At 47.9% G+C, this 18,197-nt stretch overlaps 1 non-coding gene across 1 annotated transcript; it reads left to right on the plus strand.

Moving 5' to 3' along the window:
* Positions 1–16,819: 16,819 nt before the first annotated feature.
* On the plus strand, positions 16,820–16,892 carry TRNAT-CGU (transfer RNA threonine (anticodon CGU)). The gene has a single exon. It is a non-coding gene; the product is annotated as a tRNA-Thr (tRNA).
* The last annotated feature ends 1,305 nt before the right edge of the window (positions 16,893–18,197 follow it).

An 18,197-nucleotide genomic window follows, 5' to 3' on the forward strand; every position in this document is an offset into this window, starting at 1 on the left:
CTCTCTGTCGCACGACGCCAGACCACCAGCTTAGTGTTTGGCTCATCTATTTAAAAAAGTTGTGGTGGTTACCTTGAAATCTTCCATCATCTTGATAATATCGTCTCGCGTCTTGACGTAGTCCAACTCTTGAAGCAACTGGGAGAAACAGCGCTCGTGTGCGTTATTTCGGATTGCCATAAAAAGCGTTTCGTCTTAAGCAACTCACAATATACTTGTCCTCAACGAAGTCATACAGGCACAGCAGCAACTCCGTCAGCTGAACCCACGAAAAAGAAGAAAAAAAAATGGTTGAGTGATTTGTTAGCATCATGCGTAAAAGAAAAAAAAAGCACCCGCGATAGTGTCCGTATTTGAGCAACGACCACGATAAAAGGATGTATGCACATGATGTGGGCGCCCCATTTATGACAGTCGTGCGTGAGCTGCCAAGATTATACGGCTTGGAAGGGCCCCGCAACACCTTTCCATGAAGGTAAAAGAACGCTGCTGGTCGGTGTAGTCAATGCTCTTGCGAGGACGCGAGCCACATATCATAATGAAACTCATGCTCTCGAATTTACAATCAATTCATAAAGCTAGCTAGAAATCTTTTCATGTTTCTCTAAATGATGCCATGTAACCAAGGTTGAAGTTTATTAGCATGAAACAAATAAAAACAAATTGCAAACATTGTATGCATAACCTCATAGATTGTAATTGACAGTTGCGATCATCAATGGCATTTCAATTCACGGCCATTGGTCCAGTTGAGCATTGCGAGCTGCATAAACAGGAGGCTGCCACGTGCCAGCTCGCGCGCTTGCGATCACACTGAAACTGAGCCATGCGTTCGAACACACACACACACACACACGCACACACACACACACACACACACACACACACACACACACACGCACGCACGCACGCACACACACACACACACACACACACACGCACGCACGCACGCACGCACGCACACGCACACACACACACACACACACACACACACACACACACACACACACACACACACACACACACACACACACACACACACACACACACCGTTCCACAACAGCCACCGCAGGCAGGCCTTCATCCACGCAAGCTTTATTTTCATATTGAATGTAAACATTCGACAGAAGGCAGGCCTTCATCCATGCTAGCTTTATTTTCACATTGAATGTAAACATTCGACAGAAGTCTGTCTGGTTGGGTATAAAACTGAGAGATGATTTAGACTCCAACCAAAAGTTTTGAAGAGACCCGATGCTTCGAAACCGACTTGGTTCCTTCCTCAGGGGCGACTGCGGGACTACGTAGCAGCGGCGTCTTCAAAGCACTCGCGGGGCGGGTAATGACCTCTCTCTCTCTCTCTCGTTTTGCCGTGAAGCGTAGTTCATGTGTATACACCGGGGGAAGGGTTCTGAGAGAGTGGTTGGTGTTATGGGCTGTCCTCTGTATGTGCCACGACTCGAGTAATAACCTTCTCCCCCAGTTCGGCTCGTGTTCGGATCGTGTTCCTTATTTACAGAGCATGCCGCATCGCTGAAAGGCGCAGAACGAGAGCGTCGTCTTCTCGCGCCGCAATATAATGATTGATTGATATGTGGGGTTTAACGTCCCAAAACCACCATATGATTATGAGAGACGCCGTAGTGGAGGACGCCGCAATATAAGCGAAGGAAAGTACGAACTTTCCATTGGAAACGACGAGAGAACACATGAGTAATTTTAACGTGTGAACGTTAAGAAAAAAAAACCTGAAATCGACATCGCCTGACCCGACGAATGCAAAGCATAAATATCACGGTCCAAGCAGAAATCGAACCCAAGCATTCTGCGTGGCAATGAAGCAATCTACCTCAGAGCCACGCCAGGTCTCGGAACTACTTTTCAAATAGACACTAAAGTTTGTGAAACGTCGATTTGGTTGCAGTGCTGGCAATTTCATAAACGTTACATCTATTCCTACGATACAGCCGTCACGCTGGCTTTAATTGTAGTTATTTACCATGCTCTGAAGTTGATTTATGTAGCAGTGTCCACGGCTGCCGTCCTCGCGAGCCCCAGCGCTTTATCAGCTTCTGGTGTTGCTAATACTCGATCATGTTCCCATTTGCATCGTTGCGCAAGTTCGAACAACTGCTTATATTAAATCTACAACTGTCCGACATATATGTATGTGCATGCAACATTCGTACATATTGCTACATGCATGCATACTGAGATTCTAGGGGGCGACGCGCGTGTGTGCCTCACTAGGAAGACGAAGGGTTGTCTCCGCTCGATCGCTGGTGGACTGGTCACGCCATTACCGCTGGTTTCAAATACATTTAATCCACAGCCTCGTCGATACGACGTCTCTTCTTTTCCGTAACATATTTGGTAGAGGTGGAACGTTCCCCGTCCTCACCACGAAGCTTCGCAATGGCCGCACCGTTGAGTCTCTGGCCAAGGCTACCAATAACAACAACCCATCAGCGCCTCCATCTGTAACTCCAGCCACCACATACCTGACGATGCCCCACCCCCGTGATCCCAATAGATTCTCCGCACAACCTGTGCTTGACATTAACTACTGGCTCCGTATGTACGAGCGTGTTAGCCAGACACACCGATGGGACCCTACAATGATGCTCGCCAACGTAATATTTTACTTGGACGGCACGGCACCCCACGTGTTTGGTTCGACGCCCATGAGACCAAGCTCCTTGGATATCTTCAAGGAGTGACTACGCGACCTCTTTGGGGACCCGTCCGGTCACCAAATGGAAGCGCGAAAAGAACTCGCCATGCACTCGTGCGCAGTCATCAACTGAGTCGTACGTATGTCTCGTACATACAGGACGTGCTCACGTTGTGCCGGAAAGTGGACGAGCAAATGACAGAGAGTGATAAGGTGGGCCACATATTCAAGGGCATCGTGGACGACGCCTTCAACTTGCTCGTCTACATCACCGTCACCACCGTAGATATGATTATCAAGGAATGCCGCCGCATCGAAATGGCCAAATGTTCTGCCTCAATTTACGCGGATACCAAACACGGCTGTTACATCAACCTGCACCGATCCCGGTGCTGCACCACCCATGTAGGACAGCGTGACACGAATAGTTCGACGGGAGCTTGAGGCGTCAAGTCCGGCACCATTTCCTCCGCATCCGCTCGACCATGGCGCCGCACAAACGCCTCCGGTGGTTTCCGCTATTCAGGCCGTCGTGAGACAGGAAATTGCAAAGCTCAGTTTTCCTGTGGCATGCTCTGTCTCCCGACCCGCCTCCAGACCAATGACATTAATGCACCATGCCATGACTCACATTTTCTTTCGCGATACCGCTATCCCACGGAATGGAGAACTGCAGACGACAAACCGATTTGCTTCCGCTGCCACCAAGTTGGCCATATCTCCCGCTACTGCCGCAGCACTTGGACGCCCTCAAACTGGAGTCCATTTTCCTCTTCTCGCCTACACGAGGACTCCCGTCAGTATTCGCCCAGTCGTGTGTACTCTTCTTCCGACATCCTTAACAGCCACTCCACTGCTCGTTCGCCTTCACATGAACGCCGCCGTTCCCCATCACCCCAACCACACCGCTATGTATCCTCTCAGACGGAAAACTAGACCATGCAGCTCCAGGACGTAGTTCTGCATCAATTGCAACCGATCCAAATCCTCCGTTCACGCTCCCCACTATTAAGAACTTGATTGAAGTGTATGTGGACGCTATTTCTTCGACGGCGTTAGTTGATACCGGAGCTCAAGCGTCCATAATGAGTGCTCACCTGTGTTGCCTACTCAAAAAAGTCATCACGCCTGCAGCGACTGAAACCCTCCGTGTAGCTGATGGTGTAATTGTGGCCATCACTGGAATGTGTACCGCTCGTGTTAGCATTGCCGGCCGCCATGTCCCCGTTTTATTTACGGTGCTTGAAAATTGCCCGCATGATCTAATCTTCAGCATGAACTTCCTATCGACGCATTCTGCCCTGATCGATTGTGCCACCGGTACCCTCTGCCTAGAAATTCCTTTTCTCCCGGATTCTCAACCTGAACTCCCGAACAGCTTGTGCACCACTGACTTCTTCCGGATACCACCTAAAGCTCTCACATTCATCGAATTGGCAACACCATCTCCCGTGCTCGACGGTGATCATATCGTGACGCCGATTACTGATGTTCTCCTGGCGCGCGACATTATATACTGTCCCACACTGCGTCGTAACCATGGCCTCTAACCGAACATATTTACCTGTTATCAATTTTGGTTTCATAAAACATGTGCTACCTAATAGAATATCGGTCACCACGCTAAGACCCTTAATTGACAACCACATCACCTGTTTCGCGGCAGACGTATGTCCCGATCACCCACGTCACTCGCAGGATGCCACGTGCCTCGACGCAACCTTACGCTCCATGATCGCCCCGGACCTCGAACCTGAGAAGTCAGCCGCGCTCTGCCGCCTTCTGGCTTCATACCGCGCGATATTTCACATAGACAGCCGTCCACTCGGCCAGACTTCACTCGTGAGGCACCGCATTAACACAGGTAATTCTCATTCGCAACCATCGCTCGACCCTTCACTGAGCTTCTGAAGAAAGAGGTCACGTTTACGCGGGGTGCCGACCAAGCTGCTGCTTTTTCTCATCTAATCACGCTGCTGACGACTCTACCTATATTGGCTCACTTTGACCCATCCGCTCCGACAGAAGTCCGAACCGATGCTAGTGGTCACGGGATCCGAGCTGTCCTCGCTCAACGCCAACGGGGACACGACCGAGTTGTCGCCCACGCTAGCCGCCTTCTCACAGCTGCTGAGCGCAACTATTTCATTGCGGAGCGTCAATGTCTTGTTCTTGTTTGGGCAGTCTCAAAGTTCCTCCCATATTTATACGGCACAAATTTCTCTGTAATAACTGACTATCATGCGCTATGTTGGTTTACGTCACTGAAGGATCCTACTGGCCAGCTCGGGCGCTGGGCTCTGTGACTGCAAGAGTATACTTACACGGTGACGTACAAGTCCGGACGCCTACATCAGCACACAGACTGCCTGTCCCGCTACCCGGTTGCTGAATCGAGCACTATGCCTGAAACCGACAACGAGCCTTGCGTCTTTTCCCTTTCGCAAATGACATCCATCGGTGACGAGCAGCGTCATGATGCGTCCTTGCCTGCTATCATTGAGCGCCTCGAATCACCATGTTCCAATCAGTCCCATCGGTCATTCGTGCTCCACTATGGTGTAATATACCACCAAAGCTTTGAGCCGGATGGACCAGCCCTGCAGCTTGTCATTCCGAAACACCTTCGCTCGGAAGTTCTAAATGAGCTTCATGACCTTCCGACTGCCGGTCACCTTGGTGTGTCACGCACTTACGACCGAATACGCCGACGCTTCTTCTGGCCAGGTCTTGCACGCTCAGTCAGAAGATACGTTGCGGCTTGTGAGCAATGTCAGCGCCGCAAAACGCCATCGACATTTCCCGCCGGACGCCTTCAACCACTTGACATTCCGTCAGAACCATTCTTCCGCGTTGGCTTGGACCTACTTGGCCCTTTCCCCTTGTCTTCCTCGGGTAACAAGTGGATAGCGGTAGCCACCGACTACGCCACGCGTTATGCCATCACACGAGCTCTTCCAACAAGCTGCGCCACAGACGTAGCCGACTTCCTCCTCAAGGACGTGATTTTGCAACACGGAGCCCCACGGCAGCTGCTTACAGACCGTGGCCGCACCTTTTTTGTCGAAGGTCATAGCCGACATCTTGCAGCCCTGTCAAAAGAAACACAACCTGACTACGTCATATCATCCGCAAACCAACGGACTCACGGAGCGTCGAAATAGAACTCTTAAAGACATGCTCGCTAAGCATGTTTCTACCAACCACACGGACTGGGATCTTGCGTTGCCGTACGTCACATTTGCCTATAATTTTTCACGCCATGACACTGCCGGTTACTCTCCATTTTTTCTGCTGTTTGGCCGAGAACAAATATTGCCTCTAGACAACGTCATACCGTCCCCTGCAGTACCGACCAGTGAATATGCCATGGACGCTATCACTCGGGCCGCTCACGCACGCGAAATCACCCGTACTCGCTTTCTGAGCTCTCAAGAGAACCAACGTCGTTTGTATGGCCAACGACACCACGACGTACACTTTTCGCCCGGTTCTTCGGTCCTGCTTTGGTCTCCGACCCGTCAAGTTGGACTGTCAGAAAAACTGCTTACTCGCTACACAGGTCCATACCTAGTCCTTCGTGTGGTTACTCCTGTGACATATGAAGTTGTTCCTGTCGCCCACTCGCCTTCATGTGCCCAACAGGCTACCGATATTGTACATGTCGCGCGCTTAAAGCATTACCACTCTCCTAGTGACGTTGACCTTTAGATGCACCGAGACGGCGCTTCTGCTGCCGGGGATTATGCTACACGCATGCATACTGAGATTCTAGGGGGCGACGCGCGTGTGTGACTGACGAGGAAGACAAAGCTTCGTCTACGCTCGATCGCTGGTGAACTGGTCACGTCATTACCGATGGTTTCAAATACATCTAATCCACAGCCTCGTCGATACGGCGTCTCTTCTTTTCCGTAACAATGTGTTTAGCGTCATTTTCATAAGACATTGCTCAATAGATGGCTTGCACTGACGTCGCTGAAACAGCGACGTTGGTTCACTAACATTGTTGGACACGAACTTCGTGATGTCACGTTATTGTTATCCCGGCTTCGCATCCTTCGTTTTTCATGTACAGATGCCCAATGACGTACCAGCGACGTCGTTACCACACTGATCAATTGCCGCGTGATTATACGGCTTTGTCATCGTCGAAGCCGCCATGTTGGTGGCATGTTTCTATGACGTCACGTGCAAGCTGTCCATAAACGAATTACAACACGGTCACCTTCCTCCGCATGCTTCGCGTCACGTTAATTTTACGAGATCGCGAAACGTGACTTTACGTAACCTTTCGCAATTAATTCTGGGTTATTTTTGTAGTTCGTAATATTTTACTTTCTTAGTTTGTTGCACCGGCTTTGAGCGCTGTCAGCCTCGTTTTAGGTCTATATTGACCATAGCATGACTATGCGTCATAAGACGGTGCACGACGAGCTTAAATTACTCCGCACTAAAAGAAAAGGCGTCTGTGCAAGTGTTCTCACATGGTCAAGCATAAGCGTTGCGCAGGGTCCCCCATCAATGTGGGACTCCATATTAAATCACTGCATGGGTCAGACTTTGCGCCAACCCCCATTTTTTAGGTGCTCACCGAGTCGGCGTCTACGCACCATCCAGCCATCTTCAGATCGATTTCGAACAATGCCAAGCAACCCATTGACACCAGCATGTCCCTCGTTGTCATATTGCCAAAATCCTGGAAAAGAAGGACTCGATCGTTTGAATTCGCTTATCACATCTCTGACACAGTTCGGCAAAATAAGTTGAGACAAAGCAACATAACATACAACTGTATGGTTGTTGTCTGCCATTATTTATGCGTATTGTGGGCCTAATCGCGTTGGTGCCCTAACAAAAAATAATAAGTAGGCGTCGCTGTTTCGGTCAATAGAAATTAGCGGCACAGCCAATGGTGATCGGCCGAGCCTATAATAGCAATGACGTTTGAGGTTTAACGTTGAAACACCACGACATGATTACGAGAAACGCCGTGGTGTAGAGGGCTCCAGAAATGTCGACCATCTATAAAGTCATTTCCGCGAACCTCCATCGTGGTGCACATCTTGGTGCACGCGTCCATGTTTTTCATGAGCACCCGGCAAGATTACACCACGCGGTTTATCGTTGAGTCGGCCATCCATGAATTAGGCTAAGATTGTGTCAGCGCACAATCATTATCCAGCAAGGAATTGTCATTTCTTGATGCCTCCACATTCACACGTGCCTTATGGCCACAATTTTTCATGCATATTTTTTAATTTGGCTTTTGATGAATCATTGTTTAAGGTTAGCGCTTGTCTGTGTGTGTTACACCATGTGCCGTTCCCGTCATTAAAAGTGGTGCGCTTTACTTTGTGAATACATTAGGTATGCAACTGCGCCGACTGTAAGTCTCGTATGCTTTACAATGTACAATATTACATTTAAGCACTTACTTACAATGAATCCTTTTCAAGACAGCTTGCGCAATGTGAAGACGTTTTACCTTCTATGCAAACAGCGAGCTTCTTGCATGCCAGATAGGTTGCCAGACCAGAAAAGGGCCACCTGATAGCAAGATGGCGGTGCCCACAAAAAAAAAAAACGTCGCGCGTGACGTCATTTCCGGCTGGAAAAGTGAGTGACCGCCATGTTTTTCAACATTGAGTCTGGCTGCGCGTGCATGCAGTTACCGGTGGTTGGGAGCTTGTCGGCGTCATTCGTGCGATATAACGAAAGAAAACGTGCCCGCGCTTTGCCGGTCGGCGAAGAGCTTGTGGGACCGACTTGTGTACGCTACCGAGCGAAAATTGAAATGTGCGATGGCATATCAACCCATACGAAGTGTGCATCGGTATGAAGCTACACCAATCTGCTGCCTTCCATGACCCCCGGCGACATCGTCAGCTACTGGTGCTTTCTACAAGTGACGTCCCGCAGATGAAGGCCTGCAAGTCGCTGAACGGCCACAACTACTTCACCATGCTGAGGATAGGTGAAGAGCATAGCAGCAAAGCAGCTCCCATCACAGCGTGTCGTCGTTCTAATCGAGCGGAGTTACGAAGCTCTTTCCCGCGGTTGAAGTCAAACATGGGCTTCGACTTGATTTTGTAGTGAGGAGTGCGAACCCGTGTTGCATCATGGTGGGAGAAATTTCGGTGTTGTTTGGGAGGCGCTAATGCCCCTTTTGCACGCTCCTGCCTACGCCCATGTTCAGACGTCACCACAGTTTTGCTCGTTTCAGTAGTGTCTCAATGCTTGGTTTATTTTCCTCTCGAGAGCTGTGGTTTCATGGGATCTATGTACTGCTGATGGTTCATCCCGCACTGGTTTTGCGTCTACGTTCAAGTGATGTTCCCGATTCCGTGGACGGCGTGCCCGTTGCGACTGCATCCAGCGTGTTCGTCCTTCCCCGCCGCGGTGGTCATGTGGCACTCGGATGCTGACCCACCGGTCGCGGGATCAAATCCCGGCTGCATTTTCGATGGAGGCGGAAATCGCGTAAGCCCGTGTGCTCAGATTTGGGTGAACGTTAAAGAACCCCAGGTGATCGAAATTTCCGGAGCACTCCACTACAGCGTCTCTCATAATCATATGGTGGTTTTGGGACGTTAAACCCCACATATCAATCAATCAATCAATCAATCAATCAATCGTGTTCGTCCTTCCCTCTTTAGAGCAGTGAAATCGCGCTGATGCTGTGGCAGTAGTCTGGTCATAAGGGTCGTAACCCAGCAACCAGTATACGCTCGGTTCACAGTCGCGGTTTGCGTCGTCCTATAAATTGGCGGGTTAAAAGAAGACACGTTCACATATCATTCACTGTTAGCCTCATTTAACAACACGAGATGCGTCTTTTCAAGTGGAAAAGGTCGGCTGTACAACGCTGTGAATCTATATATAGTTGGTATTCCGGAGAAAGCGACGTGATCACGTAAGTAAACGTGGCAAACTTGTACATAACTCGAAAACACCCTTACTTGTGATGAAGGGATGACTGCAGTCCCGGATTGGGGTTCAACGTTGTCCCAAAACCGCTATATGATTCTGAGAGACGTCGCCTAGTTGAGGGCTACGGAAATTTCGACCATATGGGGTTCTTCAACGTCCACCTAAATCGAAGCATACGGGTCTAAGCATTTTCGCCTCCACCGAAAATGCGGCCGCGATTCCATGGATTCCGCGACCTGCGGGTCAGCAGCTGAGTGCCTTAGCCACTAGACCAACGTGGCGGGTAATATTGTGAATTCAAAACTGCACAAATAGTCCTGGTGAATCCGGTAGCGCGACCGAAGACACGATTTCGCCACTGCAAAGCTCCTGACTACGTTTTCAGGCAGCTGCGTTTGCAACATGGCGGTCCTCTCGTTCCCGAACGTGACGTACGTGCTACCCATGTATGGCGAAGATTGCATTGAGTGATTGTGCATCAGTTTATTGTATTTTGCAATTTTTGTTAAGAGCCTGTAGCTTGACCGTGTGACCGTATGTGTAAATATACCACCCGTACTTGAATGAACAGTTGGTAGTCTAGCTGCTTTCCTGTCTCCTTGTCTGTTTCCTGTGTTCGTTATTTTTATGGCTGGAATTTTTTCTGAAGCAATGCACCAGCTAGTTCAACAACGAGTGTTATTACAGTAGCATTACTCCCAGGAGAGAGTATAATTACTCCCACAAAAGAGTTGAAGAGACACGTTGAATTTCTTTGGAAATATAACACTACATTGAGAAGGGAGTATAATCAACCCTACCAGAGCGTTGAGAGCCTTCTTATAGAAAGTCGTATACGTGACAATCCAGAAATTTCGAAAAAGGCTCGAAGCACTTTTTTTCTTAGAGAGTTTGTATTTCTCACAGGATAAGTCAATTATTGCAAAATTAGCTTATTTTAAATTTGTTACAAACTTCTCGCAATATTATGACTCTACAAGAGAGTTGTCTTCATTTTCAAACATAATCACAAAGGTCGATGACGAGGATATGATTGACAAGCTAACTACGCTTTTAGTAAACTGCGCATTTCACTCAGCTTGTGTGTCCGGCTGCCATAGTCATGAACCACCCGCGGAAGCGCATTTTTCGCATCGCATTTATTCTAATAACGTTCTTTTAACTTTCATAGCGTGACTGTAGCCTACTTAGTGAGCATACTCACTTCGGCGAAGCGCGTTCAGTTAGTCGAAAATGCAGTGAGCCGTTACGTCATGACGTGCTTGACCACGTCGATGAACCAAACCCGCCAGCACATTCCCAGTGTAAAGAGAAAAAAATAATGAAATATACAGCAACAGGGCACTTAAATGAAGTTGACTAGTCTGAATTTACGTATGAGCGTGTTCAGGTGTTTGATAATGATGCAGGTAATGCGTGCCGACATAGAGGTGCGTCAGGTGGCCGGGCGGCTTCGTTAAACCTTATGCAAAGGCTAACGACATCAAAGTTTATGCACGGCCTCCGAGATGTGAGTCCGAAAGCGTTGAAAGCGCATTCCGTCGAGGTGAGGTCCAATACTTACCGTATATAGACAGCTAAGAAGACGGCGGTCATCTGCAGTCCCATTCCAACTTTCACGTGGCCGGCAAAACAGACAGCTTCAAGAAGACAGCATCGTAGTCAAAAATGATGCAAGCAACTTTGCTGTCTAAACAAGATTGCGGGTCAGAGAACTGCTCGGATCTCGCCGGAATGGTCGTCTGCACACAAGCCTGCAGACGTTTTTCCAGACGGTCAATGAGAGCAACGGAAGAGTCAATTTGCACCTCAACAGCTCGGGGTCACGTGACCCAAGGTTAAACGTCAGATGTGTCGTCGCTGGAAAAGCGATCGGCTGCAACTGGCTACGCCTTGTCAAGCAACTTTGAGGTGAAGAGACAAAAAAAAAGGGGGGGGGGGAAGAGTTTTTTTTTATGAAAGAGACAAAAGCTTAGCAGGTGGAGAAGGCGCGTTTTGTTGCCATCAATATACGCTTCCCCGCTGCGTGCCCTGTTGGATTAAAGAGCCCGGTAAACGAAGCCCGCGTAATCGAAGTCTCTCCTGGACGTGTCCTGTGCGGTTGTGTAGGTATGAAAGTAATCAGTCTTGTCCAGGGGAGTGCCAAATGTGTTGTGTTTGAGGAGCCTACATGAACGGCCAGTCATGTAGGCACCCTGTTGTGGGGTGGTTAACATACTTAAGAACATGTTAGCCGGCACTTGCCGATACGGGTTTTAGCGCCATACTTTTTACATCAAAGGAATATACTGAAGTCTACCGGTGCACAGCCCGGAGTCTTCCCGATGGCCATTTGGTTGTCTCGGGGCGTTGCACAATATATAGACGATTCTAATTTTTGAAGTAACCAACGAGCAGTCGACAACTACAGGGGTCAAGGAACTTGACGTCAGTGCAGTCCGGAGCGTGCCTTTTCAGTGTTTTAGAGAAATGTGCTGACCTGTTGTTCTACGTTACACACGGCAACACACGACTCGCCAGTGAGACGAGCGCTCGCTCTGTTCTCTTGCCTAGGTGATCTTTGTGAAGGTCGTTGGGTGGAATCCGTGCCGGTAGCATTTTTGATGGAGGCAAATATGTTTGATACCCGCGTGCTCAGATTTGATGGGCGAGTTAAGAACCCCATGGTGGTGGAAATTACCACAACCCTCCACTACGGCGTCCCCAATAATCTTATCTGCTTTAGGTATTTTAAACTCTGACAAATATTATTACTCTTCAGGCGATTTACCCCGCGGTGTGAATTGGTACAATGTGGAAGAAAACGGGGTACCACGGCGCAATGAGGCAAACTATGAATCAAGCCGCCAAGTTAACGAACTGCGCAGCGTGCATGACGACCACAAGACAAGTGACCTCAAACTCATTTGACAAGATGTAGCCAGTTCAGTGCCAGTTGGAGCCGATCACTTTACCTTTGACGTCATATGTGAAGTTTACCTTGGTCACGTGACCCCGAACTGTTGAGGTGCAACTAGACTCTCCCGTGAGCAACGTTCAATTTTTGTACACTTGAACACGAAATAAGCTATAACAAAACAATTACTTTTGTTTCTCTTAGCTTTCTTTTCTCGACGCGAGGTGACGTCACGTCGTGTAGACGTCTTCTAAACGCGTTCCGTTCCACAGACTCTGACATGGGCTCGTCTTCTAAGCATGTAGTCAGCGTAGAGTGCCTTCGATGCTGTCCGGAATCGGAACACAGCCTCTTCAATTCTGTGGAGAGTTGTGAAAGCTTAGGGAACTTAAAATGACGCCGTGGAAGAAAAACCAGAAACAGGGGGTGCGCTTCTGGAGGCCGACGTGGATAATCTATTAGGTGGATACATCGAGAATCAAGTCCCAAAATTCTCGTCCTAGCTCCGAGGAAAGCTAGTGAAGCAACAGCAAGAAGCGTGCCTCCCACGGATGGGGCGTCAACGCCAGGATGACCTCACCGTCTCGTTGCTCTCGCACGTGGACTCGTTGATCCAACGATCCCGGAAGTCCAAGCACTTGTCATCATCGTGTGGTCCTGCAGAAATGCAACATTTCTCACACTAAAAAAAACAACAAATACCTGGGACTCCTTTCGGGTGGTCCTGACTTGCCACGACTCTCTTTAAAGGGAAACTAACGAGAAAAACTAGTTCTCGCATTTAGCAAAGTTCAAAGTCCAGAAAACGCCACGCTTACCGCGAGACGACACTTGATAGGCGAGAAAACGCGCGAAAAATAAATGTGGGTAGAGACGCCATCTTGAGATTCCCGCCCCAAACACCGTGACATCACAAACTTTGAAGGCGTCTACTGGTTGCTACGTAGAATCTAATCAGTGAAGATGTACTACATTGTCGTCTGTTTGTGCCATAATCTATGCAGAATTAATATACGAAGTTACAAGAAATTTCATGGAGCCAATGCGGCCAAATACGTGTGGAGATTACCACGCCATATTTGAAAATAAACTTCAACCTTCGTGTACTTGTCCGTCGTGTATTTGTCACGTGGTTGAATAAACTCAAACTCAAACCTCGACGTTCTCCGCTAATAATGAACTTATGATAGCGAAACTTGCGACATTAGGTTCTCAAAGTACAGCTTATCACTCTAAACCATGCCATTGTTTCAATTTAGTGCCCTTTTAAAGATACGTACACTTTAACTCTCTTATGGTGTCACGTGACTTTCAGCTGAGAGTACAATGACCCCATAAAGAGTTGGAGTGCTTCTTTAACTACAGACATATACGTGATGACTCAGAAGTCTAAGAAATTTTGAATTCAGCGTACACCATCGTCAACATGTTCTTGCGGCCACAATGACACAGATGAATATCACCTGTCGCTCGAATGTAACAAACACGGCACACATAGACGGTGGCTCGAACGGCAACTCCACACACTAGACTCGAAGCAAACGTTTTCATTAGAGAAAGTACTCGGCATATGGCTCCTAAAAAAAAAAAACGCAAATCGATGAAAGTGTTGTTATGATCTTTTGGAGACACCACACCAATATTTGTGATGAATAATTAGCGCGGACTATAATATTTGAAAGTATATATATACACACCAGGAAGTGGAGGACGGGCAAAACGAAAACGTTTATTTTTCCTACGTTTCAGCCGCGGACCGGCCTTCATCAGGGCCCTGACGAAGGTCGGTCCTCGGCTCTGAAACGTAGGAAAAATAAAAGTTTTCGTTTTGCCCGTCCTCCACTTCTTGGTATTCAAGTTTCCACTGGATCCAATCACACCTTCTTTTTCACCACACACACACACACACACACACACACACACACAACATATATATATATATATATATATATATATATATATATATATATATATATATATATATATATATATATATATGGGAAAGAAGTGTGTACCTAAGGGGTGTTTTTTCTGTGTTTTGACTGATATTCCACTGAATTGCGGACTGCGTTTGTACGAGCTTCCTGCAGATTTTCGGTAACGCCTGGAAGAAGATAGGGATGCGATGGTGTGCCATACATAAGAAAGCGGGGTGGGTAGCCTGTGACTTCGTGAGGTGTTCTATTGTACTCGTCGACAACGTCCGAGAGGAGACGCGGCCACGGTTTTCGGGGTTCGTCGTTGATCTTGCATCGCAGGCGAGTAACGATCGTCTGATTAATGCGCTCGCTTAGGCCATTACACTGCGGGCATTGTGAGCTTGTTAAAAGCTGATGAATATAGTTGTGCTTAGGAACTGCTTAAATTTGCCGGCAGTGAATCCTGTGCCGCGGTCGGAAAGGAACTTCCACGGCTTTCCAGCAGCGAAGATACTCTTCAGGCAAGAGATGTACGCGTCGCAAGTTTTACTCTCGTGCACGAAAGCCCACACATAACGGGTGGCATGATCAACGGCTAAGTGGATGAATATTTTGGATGAGCCGTAGTTGCCAAAACCTCCGATAGTGTCCATGGCCAGAAGATCAAATGGTTGTTCCGCTGGTGGCAAAGACGCCAAGGAACCAAACCGTTTGGTCTTCGGTTTTTTGCAGCGCTGGCAAGTATCGCAGTGGCGTATGTACCCGCTCACGTCGGTGATGATGTCGGGCCAATAGTACTGTGGAGAGAGAAGCCGCAACGTCTTCTTTACCCCGACATGACCGAAAGTGTCATGAGCTTTTTAGCGAAGAGAAAACTGGAGGGCAAAGGGCACATAGACTTTTCGTATTCCTCTGCGTGTCACTATACTCATTTCGTTCTCAATGGTATGCTTTCCGGGTGGTTTGTCGTTGTGATGCTCTCGCAGTTGCTCAGCAGATAGGAGTTGAACTATCGGGCTTCGGGAGAGTGCATCAGCTTCAATGTAGTCAATGCCCTTTTGGCGATTGATGTTCACGTCGTACATGGAGAGTTTCAAAGACCACCGGAAAAGTCGGCCTAGGGGATTCTTGATGCTTTTAAGCCATTGCAACGCTGCGTGGTCCATGATGACAATGAAAGGTTTCCCGTGTAGATGGTCGTGCCATTTATCAATGGCGTCAATAATTGCTCAACATTCGAGGTGTGTGATGGTGTAATGAATTTCGTGTTTCATTAGCTTCCGTGAATCATATGCAAAAAATGGATGTTCTTTACCTTAATCATCAGCCTGCTTCAAGACGGCGCCGATATCTCTGTTGGATACCTCTGCATTATGTGGACGCTGACGAGTGCTGTCGCTTGGTACGTTAATCTCTGTATTCTCAGCTGATGGAAGGCACTGCAACTTCACTCTCTGCATGGTGCACTTTACACGAAGTGCAGCTGTAAGTCATGCCACTAGTCTAGACGAGGTAAGCCCAGCAAGCGCCATTTTTATATGCGCAGGAAGGCCGTCGATCAGCCCTTATATAAGGTGCGCGTCCTTAGGTCGGCGAGGCGTCCGAGAGGCATTTTTTCATTATAGTATCCCTTCAGGCTCTAGCCTGGTCTCAACCAGCAATGAATGAATTGGCGGAAAGGATCCGTGACGCCACTCGTAAAGCGTTCCTTTATGCGTTCAGATAAGCTCTCCCAAGACGCGCCAGTGTCGAAAACCTAGGTGAAAAACCATTGGAAAGCCTCACCTTTAAGGTAACCGGAGAAGTAGCACAGCTTGTCTCGCTCCGTTCATGCTGCGGCCGCAGTCCTCACCTTGAAGGGTCGGAGCCACTTGTGAAAGGGGACGTCCTCAGATGCTCCCGAGTACTTCGGGATGTTGATGACTTTCTTGGATGTCGCCATAATGAAGGGCACGGTAGATCCTGTTGACTAGTGTGACGCAGGAGACGTTGGTTCGTTGGTTCCTCAACAACTTCGCACAACCCACCTAGGGGGATAGGCCATGAGTGGGACGGTGCCTTGCTTTTTAAATTCACTTCTTGAAAGAAGACGTGATGGTTATACGATGAACCATTCATTTGTCTTCATCTTCCTCCTTCTCTACTGCTCCACCACACCGTTCTCGTGTGGTTCGACACACACACACACACACACACACACACACACACACACACACACACACACACACACACACACACACACACACACACACACACACACACACACACACACACACACACACACACACACACACACACACACACACACACACACACATATATATATATATATATATATATATCCTACTTCTAAAAATTCACAGATAAAAACCCAAAAAAGTGGATGGAGGGAGGGCCGCTGTGATAGCTCAGTGGTTAGAGCATCGAACGCGTAATTCGAAGGTCGTAGGTTCGATTCCTGCTCACAGTTGGTAATTTTTTCATCCACTTTTCTTTCTTCCTATTTACATTCCATTGGTTTTAATAACTTCCCCTGTACATTCCTTGGCATTACTGTCTGTTATATGTCATTATTATTGTGTTAAAACACGGAAAAACGAGCCCTTAGGTATACACTTCTTTCCCTTATATATATATATATATATATATATATGTGTGTGTGTGTGTGTGTGTGTGCGTGTGTGTGTGTGTGTGGTCCGGTCTTGTGCTTGCTGCTGCCATTTTATAATCGCACATTTCTTAATCTCATCTGCCCACCTAACCTTCTGTCTCCTCCTAACCCGCTTGCCTTCTCTGGGAATCCAGTTAGTTACCCTTAATGAACAGCCATTATCCTGTTTGCGCGCTACGTGCCCGGCACATGTTCATTTCTTCTTCGTGATTTCAACTATATGATATCCTTGCATATCCTTACAACCACGCGAAGAAAGGCGTAGCCCTCACTAAGAAATTGTGACCACTGCTTCATTTATTTTTTTCTTAAAAAAAAAAGATCACTCACCGTTTGGATAGTAACACGCCCTCATTTGCGAGGTACCGTTTTGATTCGAAGAATCTTCGCTTGCTGTATTGCAGATAGTGATGGCCAACCGAAGGGCGAGAGCGACAATATGCAGCCCTGCCATAGTGGCAGGAAAACGTTCGTGAAGTAGTAACTTCGAGAACATATGCACTGCAGAAGGTTATGACGGGAGGTCTTCGTGACCCGGATGAGTGTTCTTAACTCACGTTGCCTAAACCGACACAGATGCGTCGTTTTTCGCATCAAGACCTCGCCTAACAATGCGGGTTGTAAAAGAGCGTGATGAATCTATAAACTGGGTCGTAATGAATTTACAGTTGTACGGCTGGCAGTTAAGTTTTACTCAGAGTGGAGGAGGATCAAATGGCCGACGGCATTGAAGATATTCCTCAAAATCGCTTCGTAGCCAAGAAAAATGGGCCCACGAAAGGGGCGGGAACCACGGGTCCTTATAGATTGACTTGATTTCAAACTGTGTGGTGGTGTTTGTTATAAAGTAAATACTTAGAATGTTTTTATTAAATAATTAATCTCGTATGGCACGACACAGAGTTACTAATTTCAACTGCAGGGAGCACATTTGTCGCTGCTCTGTGATGGGAACACAGCCAAGCCGTTTCAGCAATGTATTTTATTCACATATACTAGGCCCACTTTTCCGCTTGGGACAGAGTGAGCTTAATGATCTCCTCGGGTGGAGCTTCGAGGCTCTGGGAGAACCAGGGTGCGTTCAGCGATGAGTCTATGAATGTT

Source organism: Rhipicephalus microplus, unplaced genomic scaffold (genome assembly GCF_043290135.1).
Source record: "Rhipicephalus microplus isolate Deutch F79 unplaced genomic scaffold, USDA_Rmic scaffold_133, whole genome shotgun sequence".
NCBI classification, from domain to species: Eukaryota; Metazoa; Arthropoda; class Arachnida; order Ixodida; family Ixodidae; genus Rhipicephalus; species Rhipicephalus microplus.